The sequence below is a fragment of the Hemiscyllium ocellatum genome, chromosome 17 (assembly GCF_020745735.1).
Source record: "Hemiscyllium ocellatum isolate sHemOce1 chromosome 17, sHemOce1.pat.X.cur, whole genome shotgun sequence".
In the NCBI taxonomy this organism is placed as follows: domain Eukaryota; kingdom Metazoa; phylum Chordata; class Chondrichthyes; order Orectolobiformes; family Hemiscylliidae; genus Hemiscyllium; species Hemiscyllium ocellatum.
In genome coordinates this window covers 57,210,789-57,231,877 of record NC_083417.1, presented here as the reverse complement: position 1 = coordinate 57,231,877, position 21,089 = coordinate 57,210,789, and the positions used below count along the sequence as shown (strand labels likewise).

The following is a 21,089-nucleotide window of genomic DNA, read 5'->3' as shown; positions in this document are numbered from 1 at the left end:
TAAATTTTATGTCTCAATGTGGATCTGATCCCCAGCACCATGACCTCCATCACATCTAAACAAACAAGCAATTCTGGAATCCAACCTAACCAGAAAGGGAAATGAAGTCTGGGTAACTGGCACCTTACCCACAGCAGGCCACTCTAAGCAACTGAGACAATTACTGTGCCCAACCCCACTCCCCAACTCCAAAAAAAGGAGTGCATGTTTCTATGGTAATGTACATATTCATGTGCATTTTATAGTCGAGAACTGTGAAGGATAATGGTGGATGTCGCCATGCTTTGGACTGTTACATCTAAATCCAGTTATCATGTTTCTCTAACAGACAGTTAGACTCACTGTGACTTTGCAAATTCAACTTGTTTAGTTCTATAGGGTGTTGGATGTCTGCAATTGCTCTCTTAGAGGCTAAACTACTTTATTAGGCTGCTGCTGCTCTGAGTGCCTTGCATCCCTACTTTTTCCTTGACTTAGAGTAAGGCTCTCTCACTCTCTATAATGCAATACACTCTTTATTTAGACAATATGTTTTACTGAATGCAGCTCTCCAGCACAGAAACTCTCTTTTGCCCCTTTTATTGTCTCAATCACTTGTTTCTCTTTCTTGTGCTGTGCTGATGTCAGAATAGCATCACCACTTACATTGTCATCATTGAAGTATTGCTATCCCATTGTACTACAGTAGGGCTACCAACTTTCATTCCATCACATACCTGACCAGGAATTTATCCTTCTCTCACACCTGTAATCAAATCCTGGAGTGGGATTTAATTCTAGAGTTTATGACTCAGAGGCAAGGATGCTATCCACTGCAATGCCTCCATTCTACAGCTATCAATGGTATTTTTTCAGTACCAGAGAGGTTATTCAAAAGTAATTGAGACCAGTCATATATTTTTAAAAATTACTTACTTTGGAATGGACAAGACCTAAGTTTTAGTTTTGAGTATTTCAGTGAAATACCATTGTTGTCCAGATCATGGGGAAGTAGGGCATCTTCAACAGCAACTTTCAGTTTTTCATGTTTATCCGTGCATGCATGAGTACCAAAAATTGCTGTCCAATTAACTGTTTATCAACGGCAATATCAGAAAACATCATCATTTATTTATTGCAGTATCCAGGGTATATGGGTGGTTAGAATAATGGCAAATGAAATTTGATGCAGATGACTGGAAGGAAAAGAAAATACCATAAGACATAGGAGCAGAGTAGGCCATTCAGCCCATTAGGTCAACTCTGCCATTCAATTGATCATGGCTGATCTGATAATCCTCAACTCTGCTTCTCTTCCATTTTCCACATTATCTTTGATTTCCTTGCTTAATGACCTAGCCTCTATACCCTCTGTGGTGAAGTACCTCTCTCACAGGGAAATACAAATGTACCTCCCTGTGAGAGAAGAAACTCCTCCCTATCTCTGACTTAAAAGGGTGGCCCCATATTCAGAGGTTGTGTCCTCTGATTCTAAACTCTCCTTCAAAGAGAAACAACATTTCCACATCTATCCCTGTCAAATTCCGTAAGACTCTTGTACATTTCGATGAAGTCATCTCTCATCCTTCTAAACTTCGATGAGTACATGCCCAACCGACTCAATCTCTTATAAAACAGTCCCTCTACAGCAGTCTAATGGGCCTTCTTTAGATTGCCTCCAATGCCAGGTTATCTGTCCTGAGATAAGGGGAATAAAAACTGTTGATATAATTCCAACTGTGGTCTCACTGGTGCCTTGTCTAATTTTAGCAAAATTGCCCTACTTCCAAATTCCACGTCCTTTGAAATTTTGGGCAATATTCTATTTGCCTTCTCTATTACCTGCTGGACTTGAATGCTAGCTTTTTGTAATTGTGCATGAAGACTCACAGATCCCTCTATTCTGTAGTAGTCTAAAGTGTACTGTGTGCAATTTTGCCATCATATCATAAAAAGCACAGAGATACTAAAGAAAATATGGAGAAGATATACAAAGGGATATATGAGTATCCATATCAGAAAAGGTTTGACAGACCGAGTCTCTTTCTCTTGAAAGATGTAAGCCAAGCAGTGCCCTAATAAAGGCCTTTCAAATTATGAAAGATCTTGATAGAGCGAATGTAGAGACAATGTTTTGTCTTGTTGGGAACCAGAAACCATCAATATAAGGTCATCACCAAGTAACATGAGGAAATTCAAAAGAAACTTCTTCACTTAAATTGTGTTGAGAATGTGGAGTGTTCTACCACAGGCACTGGTCGATGTGAATAGTTTGGTGCATTTAAGGGGAAAACAGACAAGCATATTTGTGGGCGGCATGGTGGCACAGTGGTTAGCACTGCTGCCTCACAGCGCCTGAGACCTGGGTTCAATTCCCGACTCAGGCAACTGACTGTGTGGAGTTTGCACGTTCTCCCCGTGTCTGCGTGGGTTTCCTCCGGGTGCTCCGGTTTCCTCCCACTGTCCAAAGATGTGCGGTCAGATGAATTGGTCATGCTAAATTGCCCCTAGTGTTAGGTAAGGGGTAAATGTATGGGTAGGTTGCACTTCAGCGGGTTGGTGTGGACTTGTTGGGCCGAAGGGCCTGTTTTCACTACTGTAAGTAATCTAATCTAATCATATGAGTGAGAAGGGACTAGAGTCATAGAGATGTACAGCACAGAAACTTCAGTTGAACATGTCCATGCTGATGAGATTTGCCAGCACCCGGTCTGTATCCCTCTAAAACCCTTTCTATTCATATTTCCACCCATATATCTTTTAAATGTTTTACTTCCTCTGGCAGTTCATTCCATACACACACCACCCTCTGCATGAAAACGTTACCCCTTCAACCCCATTGAAAAGACCTTGTCTACTTACTCTATCTATGCCCCTTAGGATTTTATAAATCTCTATAAGGTCACCCCTCAACTTCTGATGCTCCAGGGAAAACAGCCCCAGCCTATTCAGCCTTTCCCTGTAATTCAAACCCTCCAACCCTGGCAACATCCCTGTAAAATCGTTTTTGAACCCTTTCAAGTTTCACAACATCCTTCCTATAAGAGGGAGACCAGAATTGTACACTAGATAGTCAACATAATAGATTTAGATGAGGAAAATTGGGACAAAACTTGAGTGGAACATAGGCAGCAGCACAAGGCTTGTTGGGTTCAATGAGTTATTTCTGTATTGTACACTGTATGTAAAGTTCCTCTTCACACGGGATGATAGAATGGACAACAAGACATGTCTTTGAGGGAAGTGGAGAATTTGTCTGGATGGATGGAGTTCAATGATTCAAATGACCATTCTCATCCATAACTGCCTTGTGAAATGTCACAGGTCAACTCCATCTTATTCTTCTTTGGCTGGACATACGAATGTTCCCAGTAAGGGTCTATGATAGCAATCACAAATTACTTTGATTAATGGTTTCCTCTCTTTAGCCCAGAGTGCAAAGACAATCCTATTACTGTCCAAGTGAAAATGAGCTGACTCATCACAGACTGACAATTGGACAAAAGAGAGCAATGTGAATGGTCATGTAATCTGAATCAGGGAGATATGCTTTGACAGGATAATTGCCTAATAAAGGATGACTGTGCCAGAAATGCACGTTTTTGCTGATTCAAAACCCAGCCCTGCTTTAATACTGTAATTTCTGCCAGCCATAGTGGTAACACTACACCCTGCAAATATTCACTTTCAATGTCAAATGTCATATTTATGTTACACCCAGAAATAAATTATTGCTTTGGATATTTTGGTACTGTTTTAGCTGGGAGTGAGGAACTGCAGATGTTGGAGATCAGAGTCAAAAAGTGTGGTGCTGGAAAAGCACGGCCAGTCAGGCAGCATCCGAGGTGCACGAGAGTCAGCTTTACGAGCATAAGTAACTTTCCAGATGAAGGGCTTATGCTCGAATTGCTGACTCTCCTGCTCCTCAGATGCTGCCTGACCAGCTGTACTTTTCCAGCACCACACCTTTCGACTGTAATTTAGGTGCTAAAATTGTCAAATCTCATTCTTGTTTCCAAACTCATCTATAACAGAGATTCTTACTGCCTCTCTGGTATCCAATGAGATATCACTCCAACAACTCTGCACTCTTTAATATCTGTCCTCTTGTATATTTCTACAATTGATAGTTATATCTGTAGGTATTGGATCATAGTCTTTGAAACACAGTCCTTAAATCTCTCCATCTCTGGATTTAGCTGTGCTCTTTAAGATACTTCATAAAACCTTCTTCATTGACTTACCCTGATGTTACCCTAAGTGATTTGGTGTCAAATCTGATTTACTATTGCTCTTGTGAAGCACCTCGGGTATTTTTACTCAGTTAAAAGTGTTATGTAACTGCAAGTTGTGGGCTGCTGCTGGAAAACGGAGATTAATTCCTGTCAGAAACTGGAATCAGAACCAGAAATTGTTTGTAGGTGCTCAAGTTGACTTGTGATCACTTGTTTCCCTGGACTATATTCATTGCTTTAAAGCATGGCCTGTTATCACTACCTATGACAACATCCATAAACCACAGATTTTGCATGAAATGAACTTTTGGGAGTGGTTGGTTGGAGCCTCACCCCAGTGGATACAGGTGCAAAATTTGTCATTAAGGTGCTAATCTTTTGTACATCATCCTTCATTTTCAAACTTAAATCCTGCCAATGATGGTTTTCATGACACCATGATTGTACGAAAGTTGATAGGTGCTACTGCCCACTTCAGCATGCTGAAATCCATTGTTGGTCAGGATCGGTTATGTGTGTGTCCAAGTTGTTTCCTGAAATCAATGGATAAGAGGTCAAATTTGGCTTGACAAAACTGATAAGTTGCGAGAGGTAGGAGAAGAATAAATTAAAGTGTTGTCTTCGAGAATGGTCTGTAAAGGACACAAGGTGCTGAAACAGAAAGATGTCACTGAAGTTCTCAACATCACACATAAACTTGTGAAAAGTATTGAAAATGAGTATTTTCCAATGTGGAAGATAAAAGCAAATGATCTAGACAATAACAAGTATGTAGTTTTAGTTAATGTTGGACAACTCAGAGGAAGACAATGATCAGACAGCAACAAACCAGAGCCATCTCCAAAAGTGAAGCTGAGCATTCCAGACTGAGTAGTAGGATTTATTGCATCAAGTACTAAGCCACTGGACAACCAGTGTTGTGAACTTGCATATCCCTCACATAGGGATAACCATTATATTGTATTTATTAATGATGTGTAGAATGTAAACAGTAGCAATAGTGAATATCTTTTAAAAAAACCCGACACACACATACACAAAATTAACATACAATTTCTATGTTATGTCTGAACAGCTGAGCAATCCTATCTGTAGTCAATTTCATTGCAGATTTTGCACCTCACACTGTTCAAGCTCCACAGAACACCTCTTCCAGTGGATGACACCAGATGGCACTCTGGTTTTAAAACATAATCTCATAAAATGTTGCTTGATTGTGCAGGCTTGGTGAATTAGCCATTGAAAATGCAGGGTTACAGGAGGAGGGTGGAGGGGTGGCTGGATCTGGGTGGCATGTTCTTCAGAGGGTCGGTGTGGACTTAATTGGCCAAATGACCTGCTTCCACACTGTAGAGATTCAATGATTGGGACTAACCCATTCCCTAAACATCCAGATCTCTTTAGAACTATCATTTATTCAGTAATATGAATGAGATTGCCATACCACAATGAAATGGGCTTTGTTTTCAGATACAAAAGGGTCACTTCAAAAGCAATACATTCACATGATTGAGTGTTGCCTACGATGCAGATCGAGATGCTGGTGAAGAGCAATCAATTTGATGAAATGTGCTCTATGTTTTGCCACGTTGCTCCTGATGAAGGTCACATCTTCAAAATGGAATGCTCAGGATCCCCAGAAACTCGAAATAGCTGCTGCAAAGGCCCAATGGGGTAAAGCTACCATTCAAGGCCCTCCCATATTAGTACAATGATGGACTCAAACCCATGGATAAAGCTCTCAAGTTCTATGGACCAGAGAACATTAAGCGTGAAATGTAACTACTGTATCTTGTAAATGTAACATGTAATTTTAAGGGTAGCATGGCACCATAATGTTGCAAGCATTATGTTGAAAGGAAATGAACTATAACACACTTTATGTAATATCAGATTTGAATTATTAGTCATTGCACTTTTAGAAGGTTAATGAATGGAGTATCTTTCTTCTGTGCTGCTTGACTGGACATTATGAATGATTGTGCTTTAATACACTAAAGTGTTTAAATTGATGCATTATACCAGCATGTATTGTGCAATAGTTGACAGCAATCTTGCATCTGCGTCACAAAATTCCAGGTTCAAATCTCACTCCTGATCTCCACAAGAATTCAGGTTGATACTCCAGAGCTGAAGAAATGCCACACTGTCAAAGGTGCTATCCTTTGAATGATAAACTGATGCCTGCACTGGCTGTTTGAGAGAATGTAAAAGATTCAATGCCCTTATTTCAAAGGAGAACAGAGGAATAATCCATGGCCGATATTTAATCTTCAAGAACACAAAACAGATTGACTGGTCACTATGATATTGCTGCTTGTGAGAGCTTGCTGAATGCAAATTGGCTTTAATTGTAAAGTGCTTTGAAACGTGCAAGTGCTTTATGAATGCAAGTCTTTCTTTTCCTTTCTTTTAATTGTCCCATGTTCTGCATGATTATTTCTTAATGTAACACCCAACTCATTCTATAAAAATAATTTGAACCATTTGAAAACTTAATTATGAAGCTGTAATTGACCAACTAACAAGAATCTTCTTGCTGAACTATATTCTCAAAGGCAACAGTTGATTCAAATAATGATTATTTAATTATGTGTTGACATCAAATTTCCAAAGAGGATTTTCTAAATAATCTCTTAATACTACAGCAATTTTACAAATTTCTGCCTTCCCCATGAATTTTCACTCGGGGGAAACATTCTTTGAGAGTTCACTGGTATTGAGAATTCTGATGTGAACAATCCATTCACTCATTTCCAATCAGGAAAATAATTATTGGAAGAAATGTTGACCCAGCCAGCAATGTCCACAAGCCATGATTTTTTTTAAGTCGAGGCATTCACTCCATCATTCCCCAATTGCTCCATCAGCATATGGTTCAAACTCTTTAACTAGATATCAGTGGATGATAAGAAGTGATTTCAAGTCTACTTTTATGCAATGTCACCTTTTGGATTTGAAATTCTTCCTTCCATGGTACAGTGAGCTCACTAATAACCCTCATCAAAGTAACAGATTGGCACTTATCAACCCAGAAGAGACAGCTCATTTTATTCACAGATAAAAGTAAAATGAACATTACAAAATTATATCTTACATTTTAACTAGTTCATTTCTGCACACAACTCATCAGGATTTAGATACCGAGGACATGGAGATCAGGAAATACCCTATTAACATATTTGTTCTCAGTCAAATTCTGAATCCTGAATAAGGCTGTCATACATCGTGACTACTAACAACTCTGATATGACATTTAGCGATATGTCCACAGAAATGTTCTGCCTCATTTTTCTGCAACCTAGTGATTTTCTGAACCTGCACAAACACGGACATAAAACAAAACAATCCACACCCTTGTTGGTTACATGTCAACAGGTTAAAACCATGCCAGTCATTATTTGGTAGATTTAGCAGCATTTACTGTGTAAGTACTTGGATATGTATGATGCTTATAAAGTTTTTTATTGCACACATATTTGAACAAGTTTGATGTTGGTTTTGAAGTGAGTGTTGAATATTTGGTGCAGAAAGAATTTACAACAGTAAAAACACAATTAGAAACTTAACTGCTACCAGCCTTCACACAATGAAAGATTCTGAGGTTTGAGGAGAGATTTCAGACTGTGAACTATATCAAGAAATGAATATTTATTCCCCATTCCTCTGCATCATTATTTTCCTGATTGGAAATGAATGAAAGGATGGTTCACACCTGAATTTGCAATACCAGTGAACCATTCTCAAAGAATATTTCCCAAAGGTGAAAATTCGTGTACAAAGCAGGAATTTGTAAAGTTGTTTTGTAATTTTAAAAAATTAGAAAAGTCCTCCTTTGAAATTTGACGGCAATACAAATAATTCATGGGGATTAAGTAATCATTATTTGAACTAACTTTTGATTTTATTAAATTAAATTGTTCACTGTTGACTTCTGCTCTATTTTAGTAATTGGTATTCTAATAGTAGATATCCAATGCATTGACACTAAGTCCACAATCCAATTGCTCATAGAGATAGTGGTTGAGCTTCCTTAAATCTGAATCTAAAAAAAGTTTTAATTTATTTCACCCTACTTCAGTCTGGATTGTTAATGTGCCAGAGCAGCTCTGTTATTCACTAAATAGAAACACATGGAAAGATAGAGGTAGCTTCTCTCTCCCGTACTTGCGACTTCAAGCAACAGTTACTTCAACACTGAAGGGCCTCTTATCAGTACTCCACCTTTGAAATCTCACCCACATCTCCCCCTCCACCCTTCCAATCCCCCACTTCCTTTTCTAGGTTTTAATGGTGCACTTGGCCAGTAACTGGCCAGTCCATCTAAGGTTGTGTGAGTGGATTGTTAACACGGTGCCAGGTTTAATCCTGAGTTTGGGATCCTGTACCAGAAGGAAGATTCTGGCAAATGACAGCTATTCCCAAACTACTCCCCTTTCTGGTTTGAGCTTGAAATGGTAAGGACATGCATGCAAACATTAGAATTTGCAGCAGGAGTCGGCGATTTGGCCAGTAGGGGTCTCTGGTCATTGAATAAAGGATGCCTGATCTGGTTGTTCACGCAACTCTACAGCTATAACCTTCCTGAAAATCTTTGATTTCCTTGTTGGTCAAGAATTATTTGCACCCCAAACTAAAAATATTCAAACACACTTCTTCCACTGCTGTCTGCGGAAGAGAAGCCAATAGACTCCTAAATCAGAAAAAAAGACTCTTCCTCTTTGTCTTAATTTGAACAGTCCTAATTGTTAACTGCACTCTGCTTCTAGAATTGCCCTCAAAGGCAAAGGCAAGCATCCTTTCAGTATCCACACAGTCAAGTCTCTTGAGGATCTTTGAACAAAATCACTCTCATTCTTCTCTACTGATGAAGACTCAACTTGACTAAACCGGCCTGAGAAATTAACCCTCTTGCCTAGGAAGAGATTGAGTGATCCATCTCTGCAATGCTTTGGCGCAATAAAGTCACATCTTAAATGGGCGTGGGGGGAAGGAAGCTAAGCAGCACATTACCCGAGCTTTGTTCTCACGCGAATACTATTTTAAGAAAAGCAAATGCAAGCACACCATGAAATCATTTACTTCACCGTTCCCCACAATGGTTCCATTACCAATTACTTTAAATTTGTCCACTAGATGGCAAAGTTAGTCCACAACCACCTGATGAAGGAGCGATATTGTGGGGATAACTGAGACATGGCTTCAAGTGGACAGGGCCTGGGAAATTAATATTCAAGGCTACATGTGATATCATAAGGACAGACTGACGGGCAGAGGGGGTGGGGTGGCCATGTTGGTAAAGGATGATATCCAGTCCCTTGCGCAGGGGGACCTAGAATCAGGGGATGCAGAGTCAGTGTGGATAGAGCTGAGAAATTCTAAGGGTAAAAAGACCTTCTTGGGAGTGATCTACAGGCCCCCAAACAGTAGTCTGGATGTCGGATGTAAGTGGAATCAGGAGCTGAAATTGGCCTGTCGCAAAGATGTTACTCCAGTTGCTATGGGGATTTCAACATGCAGGTAGACTGGGAGTATCAGGATAGTATTGGACCTCAAGAAAGACTTTGTAGAGTGCACCGAGATAGATTCTTAGAACAGCTGGTGCTGGAGCCGACCAGGGAGAAGGCAATTCTGGATCTGGTATTGTGCAACGAACCAGAATTGATCAGGGACCTTGAAGTGAAGGAGCCATTGGGAAGTAGTGACCTTAATACAATAAGCTTCAATCTGCAATTTGAGAGGGAGAGGGTACAATCAGAAGTGACAATATTTCTGTTGAATAAAGGGAACTATGGAGCTATGAGGGAGGAGCTGGCCAAAGTTCAATGGTGCAATACCTTAGCAGGGATGACAGTGGAGGAACTATGGCAGATATTTCTGTGTATAATGCAGAAGTTGCAGGATCAGTTCATTCCAAAAAGAAAGAAAGATCCTAGGAGGAGGCATGGGTAGCCGTGGCTGATGAGGGCAGCTAAGAAACATATAAAGTTAAAAGAGAAAAAGTACAACATAGCAAAGATAAGTGGGAAAACGGAGGACTAGGAAGCTTTTAAAGAACAACAGAGGATTATTGAGAAGGAAATACGCAGAGAAGGTAAACTGGCCAAAAATATAAAGGAGGATAGTAAAAGCTTTTTTAGGGATGTGAAAGGCAAAAAAATGGTTAAGACTAAAATTGCCCTTGAAGACAGAAACAGGGGAATACATTACAGGGAACAAAGAAGTGGCAGAAGAATTGATTTGGTACTTCAGATCTGTGTTCACTGGGGAAGACACAAGCAATCTCCCTGAGGTAACAGTGGCTGAAAGATCTGAACTTAAGGGAATTTATATTTGCCAGGAATTGGTGTTGGAGAGACTGTTAGATCTGAAGGTTGATAAGTCTCCGGGGCCTGATGGTCTACATCCCAGGGTACTGAAGGAGGTGGCTCGAGAAATCGTGGATGCATTGGTGATTATTTTCCAGAGTTCGATAGATTCGGGATCAGTTCCTGCGGATTGGAGGGTGGCTACAGTTGTACCACTTTTTAAGAAAGGTGGGAGAGAGAAAGTAGGAAATTATAGACCAGTTAGTCTACCTCAGTGGTGGGAAAGATGCTGGAGTCTATCATAAAGGATGAAATTACTGCTCATATGGATAGTAGTAACTGGATAGGTCAGAGTCAGCATGGATTTATGAAGGGGAAATCATGCTTGACTAATCTTCTGGAATTTTTTGAGGATGTAACTCTGAAGATGGACGAGGGAGATCGTAATGTACCTGGATGTAATGTACCTGGACTTTCAGAAAGCTTTTGATAAAGTCCCACACAGGAGGTTAGTAGGTAAAATTAGGGCGCATGGTAGTGGGGGCAAAGTACTAACTTGGATTGAAAATTGGTTGCCTGATAGGAACAAAGAGTAGTGATAAACGGCTCCATTTCGGAATGGCAGGCAGTGACCAGTGGGGTACCGCAGGGATCAGTACTGGGACCGCAGCTTTTTACAATATATATAAAAATGATATAGAAGGTGGTATTAGTAATAACATTAGCAAATTTGCTGATGATACTAAGCTGGGTGGCAGGGTGAAATGTGAGGAGGATGTTAGGAGATTACAGGGTGACCTGGACAGGTTAGGTGAGTGGTCAGATGCATGGCAGATGCAGTTTAATGTGGATAAATGTATGGTTATCCATTTTGGTGGCAAGAACAGGAAGGCAGATTACTACCTCAATGGAGTCAAGTTAGGTAAAGGGGCAGTACAAAGAGATCTGGGTGTTCTTGTACACCAGTCAATGAAGGTAAGCATGCAGGTACAGCAGGTAGTGAAGAAAGCTAATAACATGCTGGCCTTCATAACAAGAGGGATTGAGTATAAAAGCAAAAAGGTTCTTCTGCAGCTGTACAGGGCCCTAGTGAGACCACACCTGGAGTACTGTGTGCAGTTCTGGTCTCCAAATTTGAGGAAAGACATTCTAGCTATTGAGGGAGTGCAGCGTAGGTTCACGAGGTCAATTCCTGGAATGGCAGACTAACTTACGCTGAAAGACTGGAACGACTGGGCTTGTATATCCTTGAGTTTAGAAGACTGAGAGGGGATCTAATTGAGACATATAAGATTATTAAAGGATTGGACTCCCTGGAAGCAGGAAACATGTTTCCGCTAATGGATGAGTGCCGAACCAGAGGACACAGCTTAAAAATACCGGGTAGACCACAGGACAGAGATGAGGAGAAACTTCTTCACCCAGAGAGTGGTGGCTGTGTGGAATGCTCTGCCCCAGAGGGCAGTGGAGGCCCAGTCTCTGGATTCATTTAAGAAAGAATTGGATAGAGCTCTCAAGGATAGTGGAATCAAGGGTTATGGAGATAAGGCAGGAACAGGATACTGATTAGGAATGATCAGCCATGATCATATTGAATGGTGGTGCAGGCTCGAAGGGCAGAATGGCCTACTCCTGCACCTATTGTCTATTGAAAGCTTGTGTGCTTCCAATTAAACCTGTAGGGCTATAACCTGGCCTTGTGTGAATTTTAACTTTGTCCACGCTAGTCCAACACCGGCATCTCCAAATCATGACCCGATGGCAATGCTCCGTACAGGAATCATGGTGTACAAGTTCCTTAATACGGTAAAGCGCTTTTCCTCATTAGTAAAATACAATTAATACATACAGCGAAACAATTGTCATAGAATACTGAGATGTTTAATTTGATCCGGATACAAAAAAGGTAATTTCAAAATCAGCACATGCTGTTCAGATTAGTTCACGTAGACCTGAAATCACACAAATCATACGCAGAGAATATGCAGCTTGGGGAAAACAATACAAATGGCCAATCTTTCAGAGGTTGTGTCTGAAGAGCGTGTTGTTCAGGAGCAGCAGGTACATGTCTCAGAGGTTTTCCCCTTACACACACAGCCATTGGCACAGTTGGTGCATGCTGCAGGACAGCAAGAGCAGCAACCTGAGAGGAGAGGACAAAGACACAAATCACTCACAATCTATTCGGTCACTGAAAGCTCCCACAGCCTCCCATGACAGCACCCAGCTCCTCCCTCACAAACCCATCTGTCTCCCATCTCCCAGTCACCCCCCTGAAGAGGCTCAGCAACACATCCCAGTGAGAGACAGTTTGAGGGAAGATGTTCCTCTCACTATCTCCACAACACGGTTTCTAATGAGAAGTCGAGAAGATCAGCGCTTTCCGATGGCAACCTCAGACATTGCTTTAAGCAGCAGCTTCTGGTCTGGAGATTCTTCCGATTGGACATTGTAGAAATCGGATGGCAATTCAATCCGGTGTCATCCCGGATCATGTGTCTGTCTGTGGTGCCCCTGTGTGAGTTGTGCCCAGGACTATGTGTCACACCAATAGAACGGGAGCAGTTTGAAAGCCTGTCCCAGTCACTCACTTTTCTGGCAGCGTCCAGCTTTGCTGGTGGCACATTGACAGTTGGAGCATCTGCAGGTGTTTTCACAGGAGCAGGATCCTGAAAAGAGGAAAAACACAGAGAGTGAGTGGTGTGCACCGCCCAGCAATGGCCCCAGGCACGGGCTGGGCCCGGGGCCCGGCTCTTTGTGCCATTGCCCTGGGCTGCAGTGAGTTGAAGAAGCAGCCTGGCCTCCCTGCAATGCTGCTGGCTCCCAGTCAGACTGAGGTCCCGCACTGGGACACTGTGCACCAAGCCCCACTCACCATCCAGGCACACACAGGGCTTCGGCTCCGACATCTCACCAACTTCTTCTGCAGCTTCGAGCCGGCTCCAATCCGCGCTTCTCCACCTTGTGCCGTTTGCTGAAGCCGAGCCGATCTTTATGAGATTGTGATGGGAGGCGAACCGGCTGCAAAACCGGGCAACGGGCGGCCCGGCGCTACCTGAATGCACACGGCCCACCGGAGTGAGTCAGCGGCTGGAGGTTTGAATTGCAGCCGCTTCCTTCATTCACAACACGGCCCTCAGGGATTTCTCAATCAGTGGAATGTGTCAGCATTTCCTGTGGGATCAGCCAGTGTCCGAGCGTCTGCAACACGATTCCCCGCCACGGTCTGGGGGAGGCAGGGACAGCACTTTCTGTTTGACCTGACATTTCCTCTTTCCACTCGGGATATTTGCTGCTTTCCAATCGCTCTCCCAGCTCATAGAATCATCGAATCATACAGGACAGAGTGACCTTTCCCCCACCGAGCCGACCCCGCCGTTTGATCAGGGCTGAGATGTTTATTAACTCTGTTCTCCTGCCTCCTCCCCATGTCCTTCAAGCACCTTGTTCGTCAACAATCTGTTTCTCTCAAAGGACGACCCGCCCTCGACAGCCTTCTGTGGCAATGCTTCCCCCAGATTCCCCACAAAGTGTTCCCCCACCTCTCACCTCAGTCACTTGTCTTATTAGCATATAACACCGCAGGAATTCTGAATAATGGTGTAGGGTTCAGTAATGTGAAACTATTTCATCTCATGTCACCTTTCCTTCTCCAACATTGGTTTCTGATTTGGAATAACTCCTTTTCCCTGTGTGTCATTCCCAGTTCATTCACGACCTTGAAAACTTCATCAAAAGTTCCTCACGTTCTCTTCTCCAAAGAAAACTCTCTCACCATTTCCAATGTATCTTCAAAACTGAAGACAATACTCCAGCTGCTTTGTGACTGGTGTTTTATACAGGATTAATGTAATCTCCCTATTCCTGGACTCGACACCATAATGAATCATTCCTACCGTATCACATGCTAATAGGGAAGTGACTGAGGTGTCAGTGGGGGAGGGCTTTGGGGCCAGTCATCATGATTGTATTAGTTTTAAAACAGTTATGGAAATTCGTTAGCCTGATCTGTAAGTTTAAGTTCGAAATTGGAAGAGAGCCAATGCTATGGTGTTCAGCAAGAGTTTTCAGAATTTGATTGGGGCGGATATTCGCAGGATAGCTGGGAAGTGGGAGGCCTTGAAAAATGAGGTAATGAAAGTCCAGGCACAGTATGTTACTGTTAGAATGAAGCTCAAGGTTGTTAGGTTTAGGGAATGCTGAAGATCTAGCAAAATTGAGGCCCGGTCAAGAAATAAGGAGACATGTGACAGATATAGATAAGGGAAGAAGGAGTAGACTCAAGAGGGAAACCAGGAGGGCAAAAAGAGAACATGAGAGATAGCTTTGTAAAATAGGCTAAAGGAGAATCCAATGAGATTCTACAATTACATTAATGCCAAATGAGTAACTAGTGTGTAAATGCAACCCCTTAAAGATCAACAAGGCAGATTGTGGGTGGAACAGCAAAAGATGGGTGAAATATTAGAAAAACACTTCACATTAGTATTTAGTGTGGGGAAGGATATAGAAGGTAGAGAACTTATACAACGAAATCTTGAATCCTTGAAAAATGTTGCAGATGAAGCACTGGACTTATTAAAATCCATAAATAAATTCCAGGACCTGCTCAGGGGCACTCCAGAATATTGTGGGAAGTTAGGGAAGTGACTCCTGAGCCCCTTGCTGAGATAGATGTATCAGCACTAGCTATAAGTAAGGAGCTGGAGATTGGAGGTTGGCTTATGTGGAACCATTATTGAAGAAAGGTGGTGAGGAAATGTCAGGGAACTGTAGACTGGTGAGCCTGGTGTCAGTGGCGGGAAAGTTGTTGGAGGTCATTCTAAGAGGCAGGTTTTGCATGTACTTAGAAAGGCAAGAATGATGAAGCATCATTAACTTGGCTTTGCTTGTGGGAAATCGTGTCTCAATAACGATTGAGTATTTTGAAGAAGTGGCAAAGAAGATGAATGAAGGCAAGGCAGTGGATACTGTCAATATGGACTTCATCAAGACATTCAAAAAGGTTCTGCATTGTCGACCGTTTAACATAGTTAGATCACATGGAATAGAGGGAGAGCTGGCCATTTGGACACAGATTGACTTGAAGGTAGGAGACAGGCCCTTCGGCCCAACAAGTCCACAGTCCCTCCGAAGAGCAACCCACCCATTCCCCTACATTTACCCCTTCACCTAACACTACGGACAATTTAGCATGGCCAATTCACCTAACCTGCACATTTTTGGACGGTGGGAGGAAACCAGAGCACTTGGAGGAAACCATGCAGACAAGGGAAGAATGTGCAAACTCCACACAGTCAGTTGCCTGAGGCGGGAATTGAACCCGGATCGCTGGCGCCGTGAGGCAGCAGTGCTAACCACTATGTTCTTGTACATGTTATTGATTGCATTAACCATATCCACCCTCTCTTTTATGTCTTTATAAAAGTGCACCAAGTTAGTTAAGCATCACCTTCCCACAGGGTGCAATTCTGACTCGACCTGAATCTCTGATATTTGTCCATGTTTGTATTAATTTTATCGCAAATTGTTATTACCAGAAGTTTCCACACGACCAAAGTTGAACTGATGGGTCTGTAATTGCTGGGCATGCCCTTTTTGAACAAGGGGGCAATTTTGTAATTCTCCCATCCTCTGGTACTAACCCCAACTCGAGGGAGGTCTCCAGGTTTGCTCATGAATGGGAGATCTGGAGAGTAGTGAGAAATGAGGGAGATAATAAATGGCTCATAAAAGGAGAATGGGGAAATGGGCAGACACGTGACAATTAAATTAAAGAACAGGGACACACACAGAGCTGGGAATGATACAATGGACAAAATCGATTTGTGAGGTTCACATCATTCACCCGGACTCCATTTTTCTTTTCCTTTTTTTATTTTTTATAAAACAATCCACAGTTTACAAAACAGTCAACATTAACAGCTGTAAACGGAGAAAACAGCAATTATACAAGGGAGAGGAACGGTCAAGCCAGGCCCCAAACCCTCCCGTTCAACCAGTTTTCAGGGAAATGAGGACAAACTCTCGAATCCACTTTCACTCACAAAACAGTGACAATGCCATGTACATAAGACAGTCCAAATACAGAGAAAACAGTGCATCAAATGTAGACCCCACCCCCGAGCCCTGTCTCTGATAACAGTTGGGGAGGTTCCGGCTTCCTTTTACACACAGAAAGGTGGACAAGCAGCTAAGACTGACCCACTCCTGTATGTTGGATGTGAGACACATCGCCTCCAAAACAAACACAGCTCAGAGACTGATAATTTGTCCTATATTTCGATTCTCTTGTGTTTGTATGTTCTTTCATTATTTTTTTCATAACCAATCTATTCAACCTCTTATTAGCCCAGAAAACGTGTAAAACTAATTCATTTTAAATCGTAAAAGGCTTTAAGCTGGGAGAAAGGAAATGATAAGTGAGGCGATGGACAGAGTGCAGACCATGCCTACCCTGAGCCCTGCAGTGTGGTTTCACTCACTCTCCAAATATTTCCCACCACAGGATCTCTATGTTACACTGACTGAGAAATCCCTGAGGGCCGTGTTGTGAATGAAGGAAGCGGCTGCAATTCAAACCTCCAGCCGCTGACTCACTCCGGTGGGTCGTGTGCATTCAGGTAGCGCCGGGCCGCCCGTTGCCCGGTTTTGCAGCCGGTTCGCCTCCCATCACAATCTCATAAAGATCGGCTCGGCTTCAGCAAACGGCACAAGGTGGAGAAGCGCGGATTGGAGCCGGCTCGAAGCTGCAGAAGAAGTTGGTGAGATGTCGGAGCCGAAGCCCTGTGTGTGCCTGGATGGTGAGTGGGGCTTGGTGCACAGTGTCCCAGTGCAGGGCCTCAGTCTGACTGGGAGCCAGCAGCATTGCAGGGAGGCCAGGCTGCTTCTTCAACTCACTGCAGCCCAGGGCAATGGCACAAAGAGCCGGGCCCCGGGCCCCGCCCGTGCCTGGGGCCATTGCTGGGCGGTGCACACCACTCACTCTCTGTGTTTTTCCTCTTTTCAGGATCCTGCTCCTGTGAAAACACCTGCAGATGCTCCAACTGTCAATGTGCCACCAGCAAAGCTGGACGCTGCCAGAAAAGTGAGTGACTGGGACAGGCTTTCAAACTGCTCCCGTTCTATTGGTGTGACACATAGTCCTGGGCACAACTCACACAGGGACACCACAGACAGACACATGATCCGGGATGACACCGGATTGAATTGCCATCCGATTTCTACAATGTCCAATCGGAAGAATCTCCAGACCAGAAGCTGCTGCTTAAAGCAATGTCTGAGGTTGCCATCGGAAAGCGCTGATCTTCTCGACTTCTCATTAGAAACCGTGTTGTGGAGATAGTGAGAGGAACATCTTCCCTCAAACTGTCTCTCACTGGGATGTGTTGCTGAGCCTCTTCAGGGGGGTGACTGGGAGATGGGAGACAGATGGGTTTGTGAGGGAGGAGCTGGGTGCTGTCATGGGAGGCTGTGGGAGCTTTCAGTGACCGAATAGATTGTGAGTGATTTGTGTCTTTGTCCTCTCCTCTCAGGTTGCTGCTCTTGCTGTCCTGCAGCATGCACCAACTGTGCCAATGGCTGTGTGTGTAAGGGGAAAACCTCTGAGACATGTACCTGCTGCTCCTGAACAACACGCTCTTCAGACACAACCTCTGAAAGATTGGCCATTTGTACTGTATTCCCCAAGCTGTATATTTTCGTTATGTAGCTCCGGAGGATTTGTGTATTTTTATGAATCATTGCAAGTTTATTGAATGTTGTTTTGCTTGTCTTTTGATATCAGTTCCTGAATAAAATTCCACTCTGTGATACATTTGAAAAATCCTCTCTTTTTTTTCTTAAATGAGCAACGATGCAACAAATCGGAAATGCCATTGAGCGATCTGTGCAGAACCCGCATTGCATAATATTAAACTTTGAAGCCAGATTGATGCCTGTATCTGTCTGGTAAATGAAGTTAAACTCTGTGCAGGCGGACCAGTTTCAGGAATGGTGGTGTGGGGAATTCATTGGCAGTAGCTAGTGCTCGTATGCAACAGTGATGCAGCATCCCATTATGAACTGTACCATAAACTTGATATTAGTCTGTTCCATCTGTCAGCTTATTGCGCATACTCAAGTTTATGGAACAGATTACTTGAAGTAATTTGAAAAAGAGCAGGCATGTGTTCCTGTGTTCCAGGCAATGTTTCTGCTGCTCTGAAGTGTATGAATTGGTCAGTATATGAGTCAAATGCCTCTGTAAGCATTAGCAGTGATTGAATGAATAATGCCAATCTAAAGAATGCGATTTCAGCCATTGTGCCCTTACCAGCTCTTCCTATCATTTTTATTGTGTTTCATCTGTCATGTGTCTGTTGACTTTCCCATTCTGTTCTCTTCAGCCTCTTGTTCTCCATCTCATTGTTTACGTTTATTGTGTTGTTCAAAGCTGAAGCAAACCAGAAAATTCCCTGGGCTTGGAGTTAAATTAAGACAGGGAGAGAATTACACATTTGTCCCCTTGATCAAAAGCAAGTTGTAAGGTGAAGCCCAGTAATTACAGACCAGTTAGTTCACCCTTGGTAGGAGAGAAACTTTGAGGAAGAAAATCCTGCTATAAAATTAGAAAGATTTCCTGGTGGTGGAAATTGAATAAAGATTTGTACACCTGTTGTCTTTCACTGTGTCTCACACCTGCACATACACAACATGGGTGCTGGGGAAAATATAATCACTACTGCAGTTAGATGGTAGTGTGGGGGTAAAGAAATAAAAAAAAGAAGAAGAAAATAAGAAAAAAAACAAAATAAGAGAGATGTTGATTAATTAGGTCGTATCAGAATCTTGCCTGGATGTTATCCCTCTGGTGTTCTCTGTTGAGAGGACCTCAGACTGTAGGCCTTACCTCAATGTAGGAAAATAAAAGTCAAAGGAGGATGTGGTGCTGATTTGGACACAGCAAATAACCATCTTCTGGAGGCAGACAACATGCTCAAAGTACTTGATGAAATATATTTTCATCCTCCCTTCTCTAGGGAAGAGAATGTTGTTTAAGTAACAGTAATGGAGGAGTTGAAAGTGGATTTGATATCTTATATAACAAGGTCTTCAAGCGTTGACTGCCATCCAAGTCAAAAACTCAACCCATGGAGATGAGATGTATTCAGGATTAATGAGTTTGAATTTGGGCAGGAATAGTAGTGGATGTGGCAACAACATTCTAATCTTCTGAGAATTATGCTAGAGATCTTAGTAAACATAAGGGGAGATAAATCTCCAGGAACTGATTAAGTGTATCCCAGCATGTTGTAGGAAGTTGTTGAGGAAATTATAGGGCCCTTAGCTGAACTGCTTGCATTATGTATGCACACAGGTGAAATATTGGAGGACTGGAGATTGGCTAACGTTGTGCCATTGTTTAAGGAAGGCTGTAAGGAGAAGCCTGGAAAATAGAGACCTGTGAGTCTGACATCAATGGTGGGTAATTTGTTGGAGCTGAATCTGAAAGATTGAATGTTCATGCATTTGGAGAGGTGAGGACTGATTCGGGATAGTCAGCCTGGCTTTGTACAAGGAGAAGCTTGTCTCAGAAAATTGATTGAAGTTTTTTAATGAAGTAACCCAAATGATTGTTGAGAGCAGAGCCCTAGAGGTTGTTTACTTGGACATCAATGAAGTGTTTGACGAGGTTCAGCATGGTAGACTAATTTATCAAGTTAGATCACATAGGCTTAAGGGTGAACTTGCTAGCTGGACACAAAATTGGGTTTATGGTGGGAGACAGACAATAAATATTAATCACCTGGATGTGGAGATACAAGGCAGAATAATAGACAGTCTCAGATTCTCAGAATTGTTACAGTGCACAAGGAGACCATTTAACCATTATTTATGCATCAGCTCTATAGGTGACCATCATCCCTTAGTGCCATATCCCAACCCTTTCCCTCTAAATCTGCTCATTACATTCATCAAATAGTTGTGTAAAGTTCTTTTGAATACCTTAATAAAGCCTTCATCTTGCTCTACGAAAATATTTTTGTCTCCTTTCATGATGTCTTCTTTCATACATTGTTTTAAACATGTGCCTTCTTCTTCATCATCCTTTAGTGAGTTGGAATATCATTCTGCCTCTCTTTCATGCCCAGACCTTCATGACTTTGAAAACTTCAATCAAACTTCCCCTTGGCCTTTTCCTCTCCAAGTAAATCAGTCTCACCATTTACAATCCATCTTCAAGACTGGAAGCAATCATAGAATTCCTATGGTGTGGAAGAAGATCTTTTGGCCCATTGAGTCCACACTGGCCCTCTGAAGAGCTTCCCACCCATTCCCACCTCCTTATCTTATCACTGTCACCCTGTATTATGCATGGCCAAATGCACATTTTGGATCATGGAAAGAACCAGGAGGAAACCCATTCAGTTATGGGCAGAACATACAAACTCCACACAGACAGTCAGCTGAGGGTGGGATTGAACCCAGTTCCCTGGAACGGTCAGGCAGCAGTGCTGATCACTGAGTCACCTTGCTGCCAATATTCTAGCTGAGGTATGATGAGTGTCGGACAAATGCTCAGTAT

The 21,089-nt window shown here is 42.5% G+C and overlaps 2 long non-coding RNA genes across 2 annotated transcripts; one reads left to right on the top strand and one right to left on the bottom strand.

Moving 5' to 3' along the window:
- Window positions 1–12,381: 12,381 nt before the first annotated feature.
- LOC132823771 (uncharacterized) lies at window positions 12,382–13,872 on the bottom strand. Its single transcript, XR_009645587.1, has 3 exons — window positions 13,398–13,872; window positions 13,114–13,191; window positions 12,382–12,665 (listed from the first exon to the last, which is right to left on the bottom strand). It is a non-coding gene; the product is annotated as an uncharacterized LOC132823771 (long non-coding RNA).
- Window positions 13,873–17,148: 3,276 nt separating this feature from the next.
- LOC132823770 (uncharacterized) lies at window positions 17,149–18,347 on the top strand. The gene is made up of 3 exons (XR_009645586.1): window positions 17,149–17,325; window positions 17,532–17,609; window positions 18,058–18,347. It is a non-coding gene; the product is annotated as an uncharacterized LOC132823770 (long non-coding RNA).
- The last annotated feature ends 2,742 nt before the right edge of the window (window positions 18,348–21,089 follow it).